The following is a 22,864-nucleotide window of genomic DNA, read 5'->3' on the forward strand; positions in this document are numbered from 1 at the left end:
AATGAATGAAATGACTTGAATAAAGATTTGTTCATTTAGCTGAACAAGATTCAAAAATCCAAGTCAGTAAAATGATCCGATCTTCCCATCACTACGGTTTTTAGTTTCGTCTGCGATGTGCATCACATAAATTAAGAAAAAAGTCCTGTCTCTTCTATAACGTCCATTTGTTTCTTAATTTGGTATTATTTGTTGAGTGACACGAGCCCTATGCAAATACTTGGTAGCAGCTGTTATGTTTCACATTTTCCATATGCTGACGTGGTGCTGTTTGGGCGGAGTAAAGTTTACATATGTGGCTTAAAAAGCCAAATGCATCTACACTTGACCGAGTTTTGAATAGAATGGGTCTCAAACCACCTCCGGATATAGTTTGAGTGATCGGATTTATATCCATCTCGAATCAGTCTTGGAGAGCATTTACTCTTGGTCATTTCATGATCAGATAGCAATCCGATCAGTGAAAATGCATGAAGTGACCAAGTGTACAGTAAATACCCCCAGTAATTCAACAGTATGTGCTGATTTCTCATGCGATCACATTGTCACATCATCTTGTTTTTGAGAAAATTGAGATGTATGCATAGTCTTTCTTTGGTTTAGAGCTTTTCTCTTTAACTCAGCCTCGATGGCAGAGTCCAGAAATCACCCAGGTAATGTGGTGGGCTTCAGTAAGGTTTTTATCAAACTGCCTGAATTGGCACAATAGTATGGTTCCCCTGGCCATCTACTGTATATATCAGAGCAGAGCTTCATATTTTTAAAATATAAATATTAAGAAAATTATGGAACCTGGAAAGTATGCTAAATATCAAATAATGTAGATGCACAATAGGTGCATCCCATTAGCTTTATCCTGCATTCCTTGCAAGCTTCAAAAGCTTCTTCTCTGCCACTTTGTAAATACAGACATTGACACACATGGCCATTTATTCAGAATGAATAGATAGATAATGCATTGGGGCACTTTCTTTTTCCCTGCTTTTGCTCACGGTATCCTTTCTTGCACCTCTATTCTCAAATGTGCCAAATCAAAGGAGGGGGCTCTCCCTCTCTCTGACCATAAGACATGCCCAAACCTTTTAATGTGGCCCAACTTTAGAAAATGTGCCTTAGATCCTCAAAGCCCAAGGCATCATGCACAGCTCAATACCTGATCCACCTCCTCTCCCCACTGCAGGCCAGACATTATCATGACAAAACCATGCCACTGCCTCTCGGAACCCTGATATTCATTTGCATTTATATTGACAATGGTGACAGGCAGCTCTGCTAAAGCTCAACCCGCCATTAAGTATCATTCCTAAAGGTGACAGGGAAACTTGTATAGCAGGCGACAAAAATACCTATGTAAAAAGAAATGCCTTTTGAAAAGAGCTCTAAGAGCACTGCTCAAGGGAATATTGCTGCATCATCAGTCCAGTCAAAAGCATAAAAAGTAATTGCTGAAAAAGCAGGTTCTTGTTTCTTTCAATAATATAATGTGGCCATTTCCCAAATATGAAATGCAACATGGTTTCAGTGGGCTCTTGATTGTGAGAATGAGTGTCCAATTAAGGCATTTGTTTTAATTTGGGAGAGATCCAATAAGTCTGGACAAACAGAGGGAGTCAATGACCATCTTGATTAGTGACAGTTCAGTAGCGATTAACACTCAAACATACTGCTCTCTTATCCTCAGACAAGTGTTGCCATAGTACTCAATCCAGGCCCAGCTCCAGATCAAAATCACTGAGGGTGCTTCTGAAAATAGAGGGGGTGCTCTGTATAAAGTGGAGATGTATCGTAATTACAAATGTTTTAATAGATTAAATCATGTTTAAATGCTACTAAAACAATATAAAGAAAAGTTAGTTTTTTAAGTACAAAACATTTATTGCTTAGATTTTTTTTTTTTTTTTTCACATGATCTGTCACTGAAAATGACAGCAAAATGCTGCACCTGCAGATTAGGACATACAGATTTGCAAAATCATACACGTTTATAAGTTTTGATGCAGCATTTTGTGTGTTCACAACATTGCCGTAGTCAAGAGTGGCCCACTCAACTTAGACCCTGGCCCTCCCAGAATATTAGAGGTTTTTCTTTGACTTCAAATATATATTTATAAAATAGTGTAAAAAAATCATAAATTCTGATTTCTAAATGTGTGAAAGAACTTGAATGCATAGCTTCTCTGTTGTTAAGTAAAATTTGGTTAAAAAACATTGGGGTGAAACCATCCATTTTTATTGAGGCCCACCTAAAAGTAATTTCCTGGCTATGCCTTTGGTTCACAATATGCAGGGATTTTTGTGTGTTTGCTGGGATTTAAGGAAATCTGCTTGCCAATTTACAGTATTAGTCTTACATATTCAATTTAGCAGGGGTGTGCAATTATTTTGGTACAGGGGCCACATCAGCCGTTAAGTAGAACATGGAAGAGAGAAGATAAAAAGTTCTGCATAGTTGTACCTTTTAAGCCCAGAAGTAGTAGTGCACTCATGCACTCAAAGAATGATGCACAATTTTCTGAAGTGTATACTGACCATTCTGTGATTGCTTGAAGTTTTGCTGCTACTTTTCTATCATGTGTTAGTAAAACTGAATAAAGGCTGAGTATAATTATTAATTGTTTATTTGAACATACTTCAATGCAGTGGTAATTTAATATTTATTTAAACTTGCCTAAATCTGGTTTAATAGTAAAATAAAATATTCTGAAATTATAGATTCTAAAAGCATATTTTAATGTTTGCTGCAAAGTGGACAAAGTTGTTTTATTCTCTAAACATTATCAACCTGTTTACATGCTCATGGGTCATGATGTGGGTCTCGTCAATTGTATGTCTGGCTTCCCATTCAGCACACAACTGAATAAAACAGGCTGCATGACACTGATAAATGATTACTGCCAGAGTAACATTGGCATACAGGTGTAAGGGACTTTAGCATTTTACAAATAACACAAAGAACAAACATTTTCCTCTCTCACTTAGTTTTGCTCGCGTGTCCCCTCCGTGTGCGAATAATGTGAAGATCTATTGGAATTTTACTGAAGTTCATCACTGAAAAGGTTTGCTCACAGACGTGGCACTAAACAGTGCACGCAGCCTAATGAACGGACATGGAGTGTCTGCATCACACTTTTCTTCGAGCATAATATTGCACTATTGAGTGCTGTTTTATTTTTACTTTTATTTTTTGAAGAGGAGAGAGAGAGTGTGTGCATAAATTAAGAATTCCATAAAGCGAAATATTTCCAATTTGTGCAAGTATAAATTTCTGATTGGGGTGCTGTATCAATTATCTGGCAACCCTGAGCATATTAAAAGCTTGTAGATGCACGATAGGTCCCAAGGCCAAAAAAATTAAAGGTCTAATAAAGAGTAGGAATTTTTGGTTGTATAAATGTACAGGGTACGGATTAAAGTGCCCGCGTACCTCCACCATTAATGTAGGGAACAGTATGTGTGTTAGGAATTAAATTAAACTGTCTGTTTGTCTACTTCATTATATAAGCCATTTTATAATGGAATTAGTCGCGTTTGACAACCAATATAAGAAAGGTAAATTACAAATAATTCGATTATTTGTCTGAATAAAATTCTCCACCATTAAAATCGTAATACAACATCTCGTTGTATCCGCTCACAATTTCTATTGTAAGGAATTAGCTTTAATAAGAGATTATTCTCATGGCTTACTGAAAATAATATCACAAATATTTTAGGTATAGCTTTAGAGCAAGATCTTTAAAAAATCATGTGACAAGATTATTTATCAAAATATTCCACAGTCAAATTATCTTTGAATACAAACAAGACTTTATTGCTAATCTAAACAAAACTAATATAACACATACAAACATGGAAACAGGTTATGAGTAAATTGTGGCTATTTGTGGATTGTTCTGGTGTTCCGTCGATGTTTTGGACCTCTGTTAAGATCGTGTATGTCTGTTGCTGGGATGATGATGTGGGGCTTTGAAGTGAGGCCTTCCACAAGGGAGACTCACGACTCCCGTCACGTGTGTGTGTCATAGCACAGAGAAGAGAAGGGCTTCCTCTGAGCTTTACTCCGAGCCTTCCTGGACTTCTACATTGCACGGAACTTGAGGGGCACGGGGGCGAGGCTGCAAGCCACAAGGTCCAGAGCGCGAAGGATGAGGAGCTGAAGAGGAAGTGGAGCATGGAGCAAGAGAAGAACTTGAGGGGGTTGTCCAGGATGGTCTTTTATCCCATTCAGTTTGTTCACACCCCAAAGAGGCTCTAATCCAATCAGAGGCGGCTTTTCAGAGGGCCCGGGGTCCTCCCTTCAAGGTAATTACTTTATGGCCTTTTTTCCAAAGTTTGTCAGTTCCCCACTCTAAAATGGATCATTTTAATCATGAATTTCATAAGAAAACTATAACTGCAAATAACCCAGAAATACTTCACACCATCATTCTGGAATTTAAGAGACAATCAATTACATAACAAACACTTGCACTTTCTTATTAAATTACAGTTATAATTAAGTTATAATGCATGGTAAAACTTCTTACTAATTAGTTTTTAGTTTTAACATGGATAATACATTACATGTTATGAGAAACATGATTGATAGGGTATATTATCAGGTTAAACCTTGAACAAGAGTTCTAGGCACTTTGGAAGATTATGTGAAGGATAAAATTACAGTAAAGTAAGTTTTCCGATTGTGTCAAAGTTCCTAAATTAAGATGAGATGTCCTGAGATACACTTGTATACACTTGAAAAGTTAATTTGAACATTTTATGTTATGAGCATTAGTTTGTCCTGCTAAAGAGAAGTTTAACAGTTCAGATCCAGTAAATCTGTTCAATCTCTGTGTCTTGAACAATGACAATAGTCATGTGACACAGTAAATGTCTCATTTTTGTGTTTGTGTGTTATTTAATGAATTAAACAAAGGGACTTATTTTTTAGCTGCTGTTTGCAGAATAATGATCAGATGTCTCTGGATTTCCTGAGCAGTTTAGTTCAAGAGTAGCAAATTGGTTTATTTTGAAGGAAAAAAGGAGTGTGTCTTAGCTTTTCCTTGGGTTTCCAGGGATTGTATTCTACTCTCTTTTATTGCCCATCAACTCTGCCCTTAAAGTGGTAGGGGTCATCTCTAGAAGAGCAGTCTTCAAGTCATGTGAACAACCATTAACATGAGTGTTTTCAAGTATGTGCTATCTGTACAAGTCTCTTTTGTTCATTTTATTGGCCAGATTTGGTTCATCTCAGACTTAGAGGAAGCATCTTTGGCAGTCTCTTAGTTTTATGGCTTTGAGGAATTCCAGTGTTAAAAGGTTGGGTTTCCTTGATTCAAGTCATTTTGCATAGCAACCATGTTTGTTTGTTCTTCTGCACCGAATATACTACATCCCCCCTTTCGATTGTGGAAGCAAACATCTGCAGTCGCTGGAAAACAAGCAGAAGAAGACAAACACAAACAAACAACAAGACAACACCTCCATCAAAGCTAAAGCACTGGTGCAGAATAATGAATTATTCAGTAAGTGTTCTAGCATTCAGAGGATTAATGGGATGTTTGGTACTATTTGGACTCTTCTATGATTGTTCAAGTTTTAGAGTCATCTTTAATTATCCTTAGTGGTTCGGAAACCAGTAAAGGGTCATTTGGATTTGATTGGGGTGAATCGTCATGAATATGAGCTATCGTTTGTGAAATTGAATTAATTATAATCAGTTTAGTTAGGTGAATTCCTTCCACCTTGTTCCTGTCATGATTCAAAAACAAGGGTGAAGGAGTACCCATTTAAAACCAGAAGGATTGAGCTTTGTTTGACGCACTTCACTCGGGAAGTACTGAAGGTTAAGTCATAAACATGAAGGATTGCATTCTTTTGGAAATTGATCCGTATGGTTCAATTGTGTAGCGTAACGCGGTATGTTCCATCAATTTATTTGGGACTGTTTCTTGTCAGTATCATGGGATATCATGGATAAATGTCTTTTTCGCACATTGCTTTCTGAATGCTCTATGAATTCATGGTGGCTTGTGAATGAAAAGCATAAGGAGTCAATCCCGATATAGTGCCATTGACTTTCTTACTGGCTAATTGGATTAGCTTTAGCATTTTGCAAATTGAGTGTTTCCTATCATAATGCATGTCTAAGTTAACATAACCAGTGCTGAGTGGTTAGTGTGTACTTGTATGAAATTTATGTCGGATGGCTAGGGTTTTCAAGTACCTTAAAGTAATGTTGGGTGCTTTATCTACGAGGAAAACAGCTGGATATTTTCCTATAGTGGTTGGGTGTGTTAAAGGTGTGTTGTAAGAACAGTTTGAACTATGTCAGACTGTTTTAGCTGTATGTGAGACTGTTTTAAACTGTCAGACTGTTTCAAGCTCCCCCTTTTTTTTGTCTTGGCGCTCTTGTCTGTCAACTTGGTTTTGGTGGACCCATTTGAAGATTGGTGCTTTGTGTCTTGGCTAATCTGGATCCTCTAGGTGACTGTCAGTGCTGATGGAGCTACAGTTAATAGAAGTCTTTCACACGGTTCTTGATGTCTGTATATGACTTGTCATGAGCTGCTGTATGACTGAGTTTCTGTCATGTTGTGAATTAAGATGTGGTTGAAGTTAAGGCTAATGGCTGAGTTTTCCGTCCATAAGCTTGTGCCGTGTCAGTCACTGTTGTGCTTGGCACCTGTATTCCTGTCATTGGTCGAAACAGGAGGAGTATGAAATGTCTTTATGGTCGGCCTTGGGTGGATTCTATTTAAAGTATGCTGTGAGTAGCTTTAGCACTTACGTTGAGTGTTCTGCATGTGGCTTATCTGGTTCGTGTGCAGGCTTAGTTCTGTGTTCATGTGTAGGCTCAGTTCTGTGTCTGTCTGCAAAGTGTTGCAATGGCTTTCGTCATCGGTTGCATTTAAGTGTCCATCTGGGTTCCCATGTCGTCCTTTGTTTTGGATTGTGTGACGAGGAGGAGGGCGTGGCCGGGCCGTGATGGAGCACGGCCAGCGCTGAATCAGCTGATCAGTGGGAGAGTGAGATAAGGGGTGGCTGGAGACACCGGTTCGAGAGAGAGATGCACGTGGCCGCTTTGCATGTTTGTTTATGTTGGTTTTAAGTTCATTTATATCATTAAACTTTACGTTGACTGTTCAGCCAGTTTCTGCCTCCTCCTTGCCTGTCCTTATACACAGTATAAAGAAGGAGGCTGGAAGTGGCTGAACAGCACCGGCCATGCTCCATCACGGCCTGGCCATGCCCTCCTCCTCATCACAGATTGCTTGAGGGATGTGGTTTGTTCCACGGTTTCTCCCAGTGGTTGGACATGCATATGGGTCTGGCACTGATGTAGGGGTCATGCTCTTGATTGCTATGGGGTTTTCTCCGCTCTATGCTGAAGAACCTGGCTTTACTGTGATGCCACATATCTTCTGATGCCAGCCCTTAGTTTTGAGAGGCAAGGCTTGAGACTGATGATACCTTGTGGGCCTTTCTTGAGGCAATTCTTTGTTTAAAATAAGCCTTATGTGCTAAGTCACACAGTTGTTGAGCTGTCATTGTGCGAGGACAGGCTGTGACTCCTAGATGATAGCTCACTGTGGGATGCAGTTTTCGGAGGAAAATGGTTTTGAAGTTGAATTCTTCTTCCATCTCAGGTTCGTTCTGGGACTTGAAGTAGGATTTCCGTAGTCTATGGTAGTAGGCTTGTATGATCTCTCTCCACTCCTGTGTGGGGTTCAGGGTGGTAAACAGTTCTTGCTCATACTCTGGGTCTGAAAATTCTTTAATCAGGGCCTCTCTCAGAAGTTTGTTGTCAGACTTTGTGTGGTTTGACTGTCTTTCAAGAAAACTTTATACCTCATGGCTGGATGTTATCCATAATAGGTATAAAGTATCTCTGTTAGTCATCTGAGGCCTCATATTCAGGTGGAAGTCTATGTCACGCAGGTAAGCATGGATATTGTGACCCTCAGCAGGATTTGGCGTAAACTTTTCAATGTTCCTTGCTGACTTGTCGAGGTTTTTAAAATCCATTCCACATGCTGCTTCAGGGTTCATTGAGATGTTTACCCTTTCACTGCGGTTGGAGAAGGGTTCTTGGAAGAGGGCCGCTGAGGTTTTGTGCGGCAGGGCCTCGTTTCTTTCATCATATGGCAGCTTTTGGTTGGAAGATGCTGCTTTGTTGAAGAAGGGTGCTGCTATGGGATGCCTGTCCATTTTAAGCTCTCGCCTTAACTCGTAAATGTGGTTCAGTTCATCTCTGACCATGTCATGCTCATCTTTGGTGAGGTGAAGTTGTTGGGTCAGGGTTTCAACTTCAGTTCTGGACATTTCCAGATGGCCTTCCAAGGCCTTGTTTCGAGAGTTCATGTCTTTCACATCAAACCTGGCCTTTTCCAGTTGCGCTTTGGTGTGCTAGAGTTTATTTTCCAGGTCCTCTTGGGTGGCTTTAGCCTGCTGCTCTCTGTGCTTGGCAGCTGTCAGGGTTTCCTGGGGCCATTTGATTTCTCACATTGATGCTTGTTTCAGTTGTTCGGACACCTTGCATTGATCTTGGGCTTCAGATTCTAGCTGGTCTTTACAGCACATAGCATGTGTTAGCACAATTTGGGTCTTTGTGGACTGAAGCTTTAGGTCATTTACTTCCTGTGTCAGATGGGTGGCATTCTTGTCACTCGGTTTCATCTGGTCTATGAGGTTGTGGGCCAGGTAGTTGGTGATTTTTCCCAGCATGACACTCAGTAACGCCTTCAAGTCTTTCCAGTGGGCCGTGGGTTCAGTCTTCAGTAAAATGTTGGCACACTGTAGTGGAAGACTAAGGAGAGAGCTGACACAGATCTGCACAGGGTTAAAGGCCTAGGTGTAGTGTTACAGCTAGGTGTTGACTTCAGTGTGTAGGGACACAAATGAAGGGTAGTAAAAGCTAAGTGTTGTTTTCAGTGAATGTGAGCAACTAGTGAAGTGTAATTATTATAATTTTTTTCAATCTGGCAGGAGATGACACCATACACCTGTTTATGCGGTACAGTTGAACTTCTTACCACAGATGCCTCAAAGGCACGCTCGGGGGTCGATGACAGTTACTCCAGACCGCTTCTCTCTGCAATTTATTTCTGGACTTGGCTGCATTTGGATGCCGTAATTTTGATTGTGTTGATAAACACAAAGAAAGTAGTTGCGTGAGGGTAGACTAGGGAGAACACACAAAATTTGGTTTATGATTTAACATTTCAAGATGACTCTTATTGATGACAGATATTTTAACCAGAGTTATCTGTGGTTCAACAGGCTTTCCTCTCCTTTCTGTTTACAGTCTAGAGACAAAGTCAGAGGGAGACAGAGAATTAAAAATAAAATAGAAAATAAACAAGACTAAATGAACAAAATCCACCAATAAATGTTCTGTTGCTATGCTTAATAGCTATATCAGGGATTCTGATTGAGGCTCGGTGCCCGTTGATCATGGCTGTGCAACAGAAAAATGTTATTTGAGGGACTTTGTTAATTTAATATTCCACAGTGGGGAAGCTGCTAGAGTCTTATACTGTGGGCTTGGGGGTTGAGATCTTTTTTTTTAAAAAAAAACTCTGTCGTCTTTTACCCTTGCTACAGTATATAGATCACCCGGGCCTTATTCTGATTTCCTTGGTGAATTTGCACATTTTTTATCAGATCTTGTAGTCACTGTAGATAGAGCTTTAATCGTTGATGACTTCAACATTCACATAGATAATGAAAATTACACATTGGGATTAGCATTTATTGATATTCTCAATTCTCTTGGAGTCAGACAAAATGTAACAAGACCAACTCATCGCCATAATCATACGCTAGATTTAATTCTGTCATATGGAATTGATGTTGATAATATAGAAATTCTGCCGCAGAGCGATGACATCTCAGATCATAACCTTGTCTCTTGTATGCTGCGATCAGCTAATGTTACTCAATCTACACCACGCTATCATTCAGGTAGAACTATTCTTTTGACCACTAAAGATAGCTTCACTAATAATCTTCCAGATCTATCTCATAAACCCAGTAAACCCCAAAGCCTAGAAGAACTTGATGAAATAACAGAAAATATAAATACAGTCATCTTTAGCACTCTTGATAGCGTAGCCCCCCTTCAATTAAAGAAAATTAAAGAAAAAAGCCCTGCACCATGGTACAATGATCACACTCATGCCCTCAAGAGAGCTGCTCGGAAAATGGAGTGCAAGTGGAAGAGTACAAAATTAGAGGTATTTCGCGGTGCATCGAAGGATAGTGTCTGTAGCTACAGACAGGCACTAAAAGCTGCCAGGTCAGCATATTTTAGCAAACTTATAGAAAATAACCACAACAGTCCTGGTGTTTATTCAGTACTGTGGCTAAATTGGTTAGGAATAAAGCATTGACTGAACCAGATATTCCGTCACAGCACAATAGTAATGACTTCATGAATTTTTTTACTGTTAAAATTGAAATAATCAGAAATAAAATTGGAATTATGCAGTCATCTGTCACAGTACCTCAGAAAAAAGTGTCTCATAATTTTCCTCACGTGCAACTTCAGTCCTTTGCTGTCAGAGGTCATGAAGAGCTAACAAAACTTATCGAAACATCAAAAGCCACAACATGTTTGTTAGATCCAATACCAACCAAGCTCTTAAAAGAAGTATTCTCAGTAATCTCAGAACCTCTTCTTAATATTATTAACTCCTCGCTATCCTTAGGACATGTCCCAAGAAACTTTAAAATGGCAGTTATCAAACCGCTTATTAAGAAGCCACAACTTGATCCTGGAGAACTGGCTAATTATAGACCAATTTCAAATCTCCCGTTTATGTCGAAAATACAAGAAAATGTAGTATCCTCCCAAATATGTTCATTTCTACAGAGAAATAGTATATATGAACAATTTCAGTCAGGATTTAGGCCTCATCATAGTACAGAGACTGCACTTATCAGAGTTACAAATGACTTGCTCTTATCATCTGATTGCGGCTGCATTTCACTTCTAGTGCTTTTAGATCTTAGTGCTGCATTCGACACGATAGATCACAACATTCTCTTGAATAGGCTGGAGAATTATGTTGGCATTAGTGGTTTAGGTCCTATTTAGCAGACTGCTATCACTTTGTCTATGTAAATGAGGAATTGTCAAACCAAACAAGTATGGAGTGCCACAGGGATCAGTTTTAGGGCCTTTTCTTTTCTCCTTGTATATGCATCCCCTGGGAGATATTGTCAGGAATCGTGGAGTAAGTTTCCACTGTTATGCCGACGGTACCCAACTTTATATTTCTTCAAAACCTGATGAGATTTCACAATTCTCCAAATTAGTAGAGTGTATCAATTAAATAAAACATTGGATGGCCAGAAATGTCCTTCTACTCAATTCTGATACTAATTATTGGACCAAAAACCTCTAAAAATAATCCGCTAAAATATATATTGACTCTCGATGGATGTACTGTTACATCATCATCAACAGCGAAGAACTTAGGTGTTATATTTGATACCAGTCTATCCTTTGAAAATCAAATTACAAATGTTTGTAGAACAGCATTCTTCCACCTAAGAAATATTGCTAAATTACGACACATGCTCTCTGTTGCTGATGCCGAAAAACTAATTAATGCGTTCATGACCTCAATATTAGATTATTGTAATGCATTACTGGGAGGATGTCCAGCAAGATGAATAAATAAACTTCAATTGGTTCAAAATGCAGCAGCCAGAGTGCCGACTAGAACCAAGAAATATGATCATATTAGCCCCATTTTATCAACGTTACATTGGCTACCTGTTCAATTTTGTATTCATTTTAAAATTCTGTTAACTATGTACAAAGCTCTGAATGGTCTAGCTCCACAGTACTTAAGTGACCTTCTACCACGCTATATTTCATCACGTTCATTACGTTCGCAAAATTCTGGCCTGTTAATAGTTCCTAGAATATCAAAATCCACAAAAGGAGGTAGATCCTTTTCATATTTGGCTGCTAAACTATGGAATAGTCTCCCTAACACTCTTCGAGATGCAGACACACCCACTCAGTTTAAGTCTAGACTAAAGACTCATCTATTTAGCCAGGCATACACCTAATTTATTTTTCAACTCACAATTAGGCTGCTTTAGTTAGGTCTGCCGGAACCAGAAACAATGATCATGATCTATAACTCTTCAATAAATTGAATGGCATCTATGCTAATATTATTTTATTTGTTTCCCTGTCTCAACCTCGGGACTCCAATCCTGAGGTCACCAGAACCAGCCAGATCCAGCTCCATTCCTGCTTGGTGTTGGACTCCACTGCTATGTGTTGCTGTGTGATGATGACTAATAGCAGCCGGTGCCAGCCATTCATCACTTCAGTCTATTACGATGGACTTCAGAGGATGAACTGATGCCAACTCCAACCATAAGATATGGGATACTTCATATGCCATTGCCTTAACCTTGGATTTAGGATAGACCTCACCAAAATTACCGGCCAGGTTGAACTGAGATGCACCTAACTGATCTCTGCCTACATCACCTCAGTCTAATGATGGACTACACTCTTGAAATGGAATACATAGACTATCATTTAATTGCCAACAAAACCCTTCATCAGCCAACTAACAAGGACAATTGCATCTATGTGAACTTCTGCAGTTAATCCAGGATGAACTTCAAAGACATTATTCATTAATCTTACAGTTCTTACAAAATCTTTGTTTAAACACTGACCCTTAACACATACTTAGTTAATAATTTTATACCATGACTTGTGCTATACATAAGTAATATTGGCATTATATTCATGATGTTAGCCAGAGGGGAACTGGCCCCCACAGTGAGTCTGGTTTCTCCCAAGGTTATTTTTTCTCCATTAACCAACATCTTATGGAGTTTTGTGTTCCTTGCCACAGTCGCCTTCGGCTTGCACACTGGGGTTATAAATATAATTATTATTTCATTACTTATTTTTAAACAAAACACAATCGTATTTTATCAAACTACACAATGATGACTCTAAGACATTATAGATATTACAGTTTTATCTTCTGATAATGTCTGATCTTCTGTAAATCTGCTTTGAAACGATGTGTGTTGTGAAAGGCGCTATACAAATAAAAATAACTTGACTTGACGAATAAAATTGTCTACCATTAAAATCGTAATATAACGTCTCATTGTATCTGCTCACAATTTCTATTGACATTTTAATCATGAATTTAATAAGAAAACTATAACTGCAAATAACCAGAAAATACTTCAGACAATCAATTACATACCAAACACTTGTTCCCTATCTGTCACTCACTCAACGTTGGTGTCGATGTAGTGACACTAGGGGTCACTCTTGGGAGCCCGAGACACCTCTGGTCTTTGATAAAAGGCCAATGAAAATTGGCGAGTGGTATTTGCATGCCACTCCCCCGAACATACGGGTATAAAAGGAGCTGGTATGCAACCACTCATTCAGATTTTCTCTTCGGAGCCAAACGGTCATGCTCACTGAGCTGAATACTACTGTTCATTCACCTCTGCTGGATCTGACGGCGCATTTCAGCGGCTTCTCCCTCCTCTGCACTGGTGCACTGCAGAGAATGCCCCTGGGCACTTCGGCAGAAAAACTAGAGAGTATATTTTCTGAAAGAGCATTTTTCCCCTCTAAAAGAGTATATATTTCTCTAAAAGATCGCACACACGGAACGTCTTTTTAAAGACGCGTCTTTTTAAAGATGCTTTTCCGTTTGTGTGTTATTCCTGGTTGTGCTTGTTATCTCTCGCCTTCTAACGGTCACGATCACTGTCTTTCGTGTCTGGGCACTGCTCACGCGGAGACAGCGTTCGTGGATGGTCATGTTCTCATTGCGAGAATATGTCCATGGCAACGTTGCGGTCGCGGCTCACCTTCATAAGAAAGCGAGCCACCCCAGAGGCTCCCGCCTCGGTCCTTTTACCCACGGGTTTGAGGCCAGCGCGGCTAGCACTGGGGGCGATTTGGGGACCCCAATGGGACCGCCTCCGCCGGGTATCCCCCCCCGGACCTCCCATTCCCCAGCACGCTCGTCTGCCCCGATCGGGCTTCCGGGTGAGTCCGCCGGCTCGTCTCACGGCGAGTTCGACCTCTTATTCGGAGCCCGCGAAAGTGATGAGCTCTGGAGCGCAGCATCGGAGAGCGGGCTCGTCCAGTCGGAAGCCTCAGCTGGGCTCCTCCCTTCGGGGTCGATCGCCCAGTCACAGGCTGACGCGGAGATGACGACATGCTTTCCCGGGCAGCCGCGAGCGTCGGTTAGAGTGGATTTCACCGCTCTTCCCTGAAACCTCACGGCTCGGTGATTGGTTCCTGGGCTCGTGGCGCAGCTCAAAGCCACGCCCCGCCCCGTTCCTTTCTTCCCGGAAGTGCATGAAGAGCTGACAAGGTTGCGGGAGGCACTTTTTACTGCCCGGTCCTGATCTTTTCAGCTTCCCCGCTCTCACTACCCTCGATGGTGGGGCGGCCAAGGGTTATTCGGCAATCCCCTGGTGGATAAAGGCGCTCGCGGTGCACCTATGCCCGCAGAGCGCTGCTACCTGGCACGGGTGCCCAAAGCCCCCGTCCAAGGCCTCTAGGTTTACGTCGTCTCTGACGGCCAAGGCCTACGGTGCCGCTGGACAAGCCGCCTCCGCCCTGCACGCCATGGCTCTCCTGCAAGTCCGCCAAGGCGCTGAAGGAATTGCACAAGGGTAGTTCCGCCCCGGGATTTATGCAGGAACTGCGCTCAGCGACTGACCTCACTCTCCGAGCGATGGAGGTCACGGTGCGTTCTCTTGGGTGGACGATGGCCACACTAGTGGTCCAGGAGCGCCACCTTTGGATCAACCTGGTCGAGATGGGTGAGGCCGACAAGACACGATTCCTTACTGCCCCCATTTCCCAGGCGGGCCTATTCGGCGACACCGTCGAGGACTTTGCCCAGCAGTTCTCGATGGTAGAGCAGTAGATGGATGCTAGCCGGCATATCCTGCCCCAGCGTGGCTCAAGATCCCGCACCCCATCTACTCATCGCCAAGGGCGTCCCCCTGTGGTGACTACACCGGCTCCTCCGCAGCCCGCCCTTTCGGCCTGGCCCCGGCGTGGAGCCCACCGCAGGAAGCAGACACCACCCGTCTCGCGGCTGCCCAGAACCCGTGAAAGGCTTCAAAGCACCTTTGAGACGGGTGACCCAGGGACAACGAAACCCGCTTCTCTGGAGCTGGTAAGCAGATCTTCATCTTTTTGTTACCTTTTGCATTTAATTGCGCTGCATGCCCAAGTGGCTGCAGTACTCAAGAGCTCAACAAGAGTGGTTTCCTTGTTCCCTGGGTCACGACCACCGTCCACCACTCCATTTGGCAGCTTGGCACTCCAGCGACGGTCTCCCGCCCTGAGCACCCAGCTGTGGCACAAATCCGCCCCCGATGTGACAGTCTCCACGGGTCACGAGGACAGGCCTCTTCCTCCCCCGTCCCAGGCTGTTCCGGGGGTGGTCACAAGGAGCCAGGTAAGTGCTTCAATGTCCTCAGACTCAGCACGGCCACGACGTGGTGTGGAACCTCGAGCTCCACCCCGCCGCGAGGCCCCACCTGCCGGTACATCCGATGACGTTGTCCCTTTGGTCCCCCTTGCGCGGAACTTGGACGCATGGCTTGCGCCTTCCAGTCTGTCATGAGGGCTGGTCCGGACCGTCCGACTCGGCCGCGCGATTCACTTCGCCGGGCATCCGCCCAGGTTCAGCGGTGTCCACTTCACCTTGGTGAAAGACGAAAACGCTGCTACCTTGCGCGGAGATCGCTACCCTCCTACGGAAGGACTCGATAGAACCTGTCCCTCCAGCCGAGATGAAGAAAGGGTTTTACAGCCCCTACTTCATTGTACCGAAAAAAGGCAGTGGGTTGCAGCCAATCTTGGACCTGCGAGTACTGAACCGGGCTTTACACAGACTCCCGTTCAAGATGCTGACGCAAAGACGCATTCTAGCGAGCGTCCAGCATCAAGATTGGTTCGTGGCGGTAGACCCGAAGGATGCGTACTTTCACGTCTCGATCCTTCCTCGACACAGACCCTTCCTGCGGTTCACGTTCGAGGGTAAGGCGTATCAGTACAAGTCCTCCCTTTCGGCCTGTCCCTGTCTCCTCGCGTCTTTACAAAGATCGCAGAAGCTGCCCTTGCCTCGCACAGGGTCTGTGCAAGCAGGCTCACTGGGGGAAAACGCATTTTTGTGAATGCCAGGGGACCAGCTGTGTGCCAGCGCGTCTATGCCGAGGAAGGCCTCGGTCAGGGCGTACCAGAGCGGGCAGTGTGGAGGATTCTTGGGAGGCGAACAGGTGCACCTGTACCTGTCGAATCGACTCCAAATCAGCTGGACCACCTGAAGGTGTCTCCACTCTCCCTTGAGGGTAACCTGTTGTGACGGCGCATCCGCCGAAGTGTTGAGGTTGCCCGGGATGTGAGTGGCTTGCAGCGACTTGAGGTGCTGCTGACTCCGTTGGAGGAGACGGCGGGCGAGTTGTGACATACAGTGGGAGCACAGACCGCCTTGGCGGTTGACATATGCTACCGCTGCCATGCTGTCTGTCCAAACTAGCACATGCTTGCCCTGGATCAACGGCCGGAACCTCCGCAGGGCGAGCAGAATTGCCAGTAACTCGAGGCAGTTGATGTGCCAATGCAGCCGCGGACCCGTCCAGAGGCCGGCGGCTGCGTGCCCGTTGCCAACAGCGCCCCAGCCCATTTTGGAGGCGTCTGTCGTGACCACGACGTGCCTGGAGACCAGTTCTAGGGGAACACCTGCTCGTAGAAACGAGAGGTCGGTCCAAGGGCTAAAAAGACGGTGACAGACCGATGTAATAGCCACGCGGTGTGTCCCGTGGCGCCATGCCCGTCTCGGGACTCGAGTCTGGAGCCAGTGCTGAAGCGGCCTCATATGCATCAACACGAGCAGGGTGGCCACCGCCAAGGATGCCATATGCCGCAGGAGCCTCTGAAAATGTTTCAGTGGAACCGCTGTTTTCTGTTTGAATGCCTTCAAACAGGCCAGCACCAACTGGGCGCGCTCGTTCGTAAGGTGCGCCGTCAAGGAGACTGAGTCCAACTCCAAACCGAGAAAAGAGATGCTCTGAACCGGGAGGAGCTTGCTCTTTTCCCAGTCGACCCGAAGCCCTAGTCGGCTGAGGTGTGAGAGCACCAGGTCCCTGTGTGCGCATAACACGTCTCGAGAGTGAGTTAAGATTAGCCAGTCGTCGAGATAGTTGAGAATGCGAATGCCCACCTCCCTTAACGGGGTCAGGGAGGATGAGGAGAAGGTCGTCCTGGTAAGCACCCTACTGGCCCGCCCAGACGTGGTGCTCGGACCTCACGCTCCTTGCGACAGCTCCCCCCGGGCAAATTCCCCTGAGGTAGGACCTTCTTTCTCAGGGAAGGGGCACCATCCGGCACCCACGCCCAGACCTCTGGAATCTCCATGTCTGGCCCCTGGACGGGACGCGGAAGACCTAAGCTGTCTCCCACCTGCGATGGTAGACACGTTCACTCAGGCTAGGGCTCCCTCTACGAGGCGCCTGTATGCCTTTAAGTGAATAAAGCAGTTTATTGCCCATCAACTGTGCCCTTAAAGCGGTGGGGGTTGTCTCTAGAAGAGCAGTCTTCAAGTCATGTGAACAACCATTAGCATGAGTGTTTTCAAGTATGTGCTATCTGGACAAATCTCTTTTGTTCTTTTTATTGGCCAGATGTGGTTCATCTCAGACTTAGAGGCAACATCTTTGGCAGTCTCTTAGTTTTATGGCTTTGAGGAATAATAGGGTTAAAAGGTTGGGTTTCCTTGATTCAAGTCATTTTGCATAGCAATTGTTTGTTCTTCTACACCGAATATACTACACGAGTAACAGGTAGGTATTTGACATTTTTTTTGTTTAGTATTTTTTTTTTTTGTACTTGATCATATGATACCTTTATATACAGTATGAAGCATTTTTTTCCAACAGAGATAAAGTTTGTAGCACTTTAACCATTTTTACTTTTGTTTTTACAGCAAAATGAAATTTTGATCTCCTTTTTGTCCTTCATGGCTCATTTATATTTCTTCCTGCTTTCTATTGCTTCTTGTTTCTTTCTTTGTTCTTCTGTCCAGTCTAACTGGCAGACACCTTGATGTTCACAAATTTGTGTATACACGGAACGATTTGCTCAAGTTATATGCCATGCTATAGCTTCCAGTTTCAAGGCTATCCAAGAGATAAGCTGACTCAAATGCAACGAAGTCCAAGGCCTGCTTAGTTTGGTTTTCAATATTCTGTTTCAACAAATCCTTAAACAGCATGCCTATAAACGTTTTTAAGAATACAACTACAATATCTGCTATAAACAAGCATGTTCCTCCATCTGAGATAAAGTACTTTGCATCTGTTAAAAATCTACTTGCCTTTTTCAAATAGAACACACATAACAAAGCTTGTCTTTTCTGGTATGGAGACTGTTGGGAACCACAGATATTATATTTTACAATATAAGGTTGCAATATTGTATGTTTTGTAATAATTATATATTAAAAACAAGTGGTCGACCAATATATTGCTGAGGCCGATAAATCAGCCTATGCCGATAATTTAAAAAGTAGAATATCGGCTGATATTAAATTTTTTGTTTGGCCGATTCTTTTCTTGAGGGTGCCGAAAATTGCCTGCTTGCATGTGAAGCGACTGAGACATGTAAACTACCAGTCACGGTTCATTTTGTTGTTACATGCCATTGTGTTAGTACAATAATAGACCGGTATGGAACATAGTGTCATTTAAATGATCTGCATATAAGAGCCGCGGCAGACACATTTGAGTTCATAATGTTAAAGGCAAATATCAATAAAACTATTATCATATACCGTCTGCAAATTTGCGCATATCTCAATTAAACAGATGTAATAAACCAACCTCACACAACTTTAGCAGATCCAGCATCCTGTGGAGCATTTATTTACCTCTAAAGCACGTATTCTAACAGTCTCTCATCAACAGTTCCCTGTAACTTTTCTAATGATAAAAGGCAAACAACAATAAAACTTTTATATAACGTTTGCAAATATGCAGATATCTCGTTTAAACAGATGTCATCCATGAACCTCACGAAAATCCAGCATTTTCTTCCCATCGAGCGCTCATCTAATATCTTCCTGTTTCATGTCATGTGGTACCCTTGTCATGTGATTTCATGTTTCCCTCCATGTTCATGTGTCTTGTTTTCATTGATTGATTGTCTTGTTATCTTGTTTAGAGTTCTTTGTGTTTATTGGTTATCTTTGTCATCTGTTCTTCCATGTCATGTATTTAACCCTCATGTTTTCCGTGGTCCATTGTCAGGTATTGTTTGTATGTAACTTGGTTGAGAGTTCAAGTTTATGTCAAAGTCAAGTTAATGTCTAGTCAAGTTCATATTTATGTTTTATTTAGGTTTGTAGTTAGAGTCTATGGATATCATGATTTGAATACATTTGCACTTGGGTTCTTTACTTCATCGTCATTGTCATTGCCAGTGCCAGCAACATCGTTACAATTAATATTACGCCCGTTTAATTTTAGTTATTAGTTTTGGTTAGTATTAGTATTTGCATATTAGTATCACAAATATTGCAACCAATTGCTGAATAACTGTAATATAAATGACATAAAATGAAAAATGAAAGGAATAAGTTAATTTAATACTAACATTAGCCCAGTTAAACACTAATTCAGAGCATATAGAGTTTTCTACCTCAACACTGTACAGTACATCTCTCAATGTGTGTTAGTGAGCATTGTTGCGATACAAAGGGATGTCAACACCCTGTCAGAGTGACAAAAAACCCATACCCACAGTTTTGAGAGCTAAAAGCTTCCTCTCTCCTCGCTACATACTTTCAACCATCATCTTTTTTCCATCTACCTGTTTGCTTCCTACTCTTCTTTTCTTTGCTCTAAGAGCTACTCCTTATCTGTCATTGAAAAAAAAAGAAAAAAAAAACTGTCATTACCTCTTCAGTGCTGGCAGGCTAGAGCACGGCAAAACCATTTTTTCCCCATCCATGTTGGAGAGGAAACAAGGTGGCCATTACTGAGCTGACATTCAAGTAAAACAATTCTGCTTGTGGAGCGTCTGACAGACCAGCAAAAACAAGTAAAAGAGGCGCTGGTGGAGAGACTGTGGAATCGCAGAATCACACTCAGCAGGGAGTAGCAGTCTACACTGAAAGAGGTGTTTCCTCTTAAACTATCAATGAGAGTGCAGATGTTGGGAAGAGCTGATAGTATGAAATGTCCCCAGTTATTTTATTTTTTTTAAATTTCAGTTTTGAAATTAATAGATCATTGTGAATAGCAGTGCACAATGGGGATGTTTTTTTTTTTTTTTTTTTTTTTTTTTTTTTTTGTGTAATGCAGTTTCTCAATCATACAGTGGGGAACAGATCAGTCAAAGTCAAACTTGCTCTCGCCATGACCTTTGCAACAGCTGCTGTGTTGGCAACATTTTAGAGTGCATCTGTGAGTACAGCTTTAGTGCAGCCTTTTGATCCCCGGCACACTTGAGGACAATCCAGTAGTTTCTCTTTCTTTTTTCCACAGCTGGAAAAAAAGGTCAGAGGTCACCAAGATATACTGTACACCTGCTTCTCCAGAGCTTAAATAAAAAGTAAGGCTTGCCTTAGACCTGAGTAGACCTGAGCCACATGAAGCTTCCACCTAAAAGACCTCAGTCTTGAACCTCATTCACATTGTGATCTGATCCCGGAATTTTTCCGGAATAATCACTGAGAAGCCCTCTGTGTGAACGCAAGCCGGAGCCAGAATGTCAGATTTTTTTTTGCCCAGAATCAGATCCTAGTAACATTACCGGGATCAATCCCGGAACATATCTGTGTGAACAATAGTAGAGCCGATGCCGTGAAGGGTGTGTGACGTTGTGATGATGTAGGTATCATGCAACAATAAAACTGATGGAGTTATAACAAAGTAGATGAAGAATATGGAGAAAGTTTGTGTACAGATTTACAGACAAAAGACGCTAAAAGAAGACAACAATGGCCGCGAAGTAGAGTGATTCTAAGACCAGGGAGTTACTCACTATCTGCGCAGATGAAGAAATCACTGGTCAGCTCAGTGGTACTCTACGCAACAATGGAAAGTAGTCATTATCAAGATAAACCTCGTCATTTGAGCCCAAAACATGTCGTAAATAAACAACATTGTTTGCACATCTACTGTACACCTGAGGCCTGTTGCACGAAGCTAGCTGAAATGCCCTTCTGGCCCCGCCTGCCGGCAGGTCATCCCCACCGCTTCGGACCTGGGAGGGTGACAATGGGAGGGAAAAAACAAAAACAAAACAAAAAACGAGAGGGAAAGGCCAACATGGAGCGACAGCAGGAGAGAGAGAGGAGAGAGAGAAAAAAAAAAAACTTACTCGCCGGTTCTCCGATATGCCATAGCCTGGTCCTCGTCTACTCCTCCACCAGCCACGCCTCCTTGGGCGGACCGGAGGCAGTCCTCCAGCCCCTGGCGGACAGAACACCCCGCCGCATTTTTGGCGGACGGTAGGGTTCTCCCGCTCCAAGCGGTCGGCCATGGTCAGTGGTCCTCTCTTGACCTCGCTGCATTTTGGCAGCCGGTAGGGGTCTCCTCTACCCCTGGCAGCGGCCATGACCACTCCAGGTGGTTGGCTAGGAGCCCTTCCTCCCCTCGCGGTCGGTGGCCTTTCCTCCGCTCTCAGGCGGCCGGGCTCCTCCATCCCCCGGCGGATGGCTGCGGCTGCTCCTTTGGGGTGGATGGTAGTGGCGATGACTCTACTACGGCGCATCTCTCCTCCTTCCCGGGTTTCAGCACCAGTGTAACAAAGTTCAATGGAAAGGAGGCGAGAACCGGCTTGACAATATAAATAATCTTTTAATAAAACAAAAAGACACAAACATAAACACATGCAGGGCAGCTGCCCGCAACTCTCTCTCTCTCTCTCTCGAACTGCTGCCTCCGGTTGCCTTTATCCCTCTTGAGGGCTTGGAATAACATTATGAGGTTTTAAGCATTATGCACTGCATACAGGTACAGTATGTAAAGAAATGCAAAGAAACTCAATAATACATTTTTGTTTTGTTGCTGCTCAAAAGAAACCAGGTTCCCCAATATAAAAAATATTAAAAAAATAAATAAATAAAACAGTTGATATTTTATCTTAATATATAGGTCTAAGATATTAAATCATAATATATCAATCTAAATGAATTACATTTATACACTTCACGCTTTAATTTGGAGTGAGAGATAGAGGGGGAGTGACTTTTATTGCATCAGAGATGTCACTTTGTTTTTATGGGATGTGGGAGAATGCAAACAGAGATTACCAGTAATCTTTGGCAGTGTGAATGAACAAAAATGTTGCAATGCCGGAATGACTTTACCTGAATTTTTCCGGAATCTCTGTGTGAAAGCAGCTTTGCACTCTCTACGGGTGCACAGCCTAAATCCCCTGACCAACTTCCAATATCCTCTTTATTTACTCAGGCTGGGCTGAAGGTGAAAATGTTGGAATGGGATAATCATCATTTATTTGAAATAAACCATAAATGTTAAATGTAAAAATTATTTATTAAACATTTATTAAAATGGACCAGTTAGGTATGCACATTGCATTTACACTTGGGCACTTAAATGTGTCTACACAAACATCTTTAATTCCTGCACTAAATGCAAATTCTATGTTTACTTCCCTGATGATGGTACTATCGGGCAACAAAATCTTTAATAAGCTATTTATTATTTAATTTCAAGTGACTTTGCACTGTGTATATCTGTGTGTGTGTGTGCGTGTGGTGTGTTTTACCCCCTCAGGGCTTGTTGTAGGCAAGATACATGTATGTCCATGGGCGGC

Source organism: Myxocyprinus asiaticus, chromosome 2, assembly GCF_019703515.2.
Source record: "Myxocyprinus asiaticus isolate MX2 ecotype Aquarium Trade chromosome 2, UBuf_Myxa_2, whole genome shotgun sequence".
Lineage (NCBI taxonomy): Eukaryota > Metazoa > Chordata > Actinopteri > Cypriniformes > Catostomidae > Myxocyprinus > Myxocyprinus asiaticus.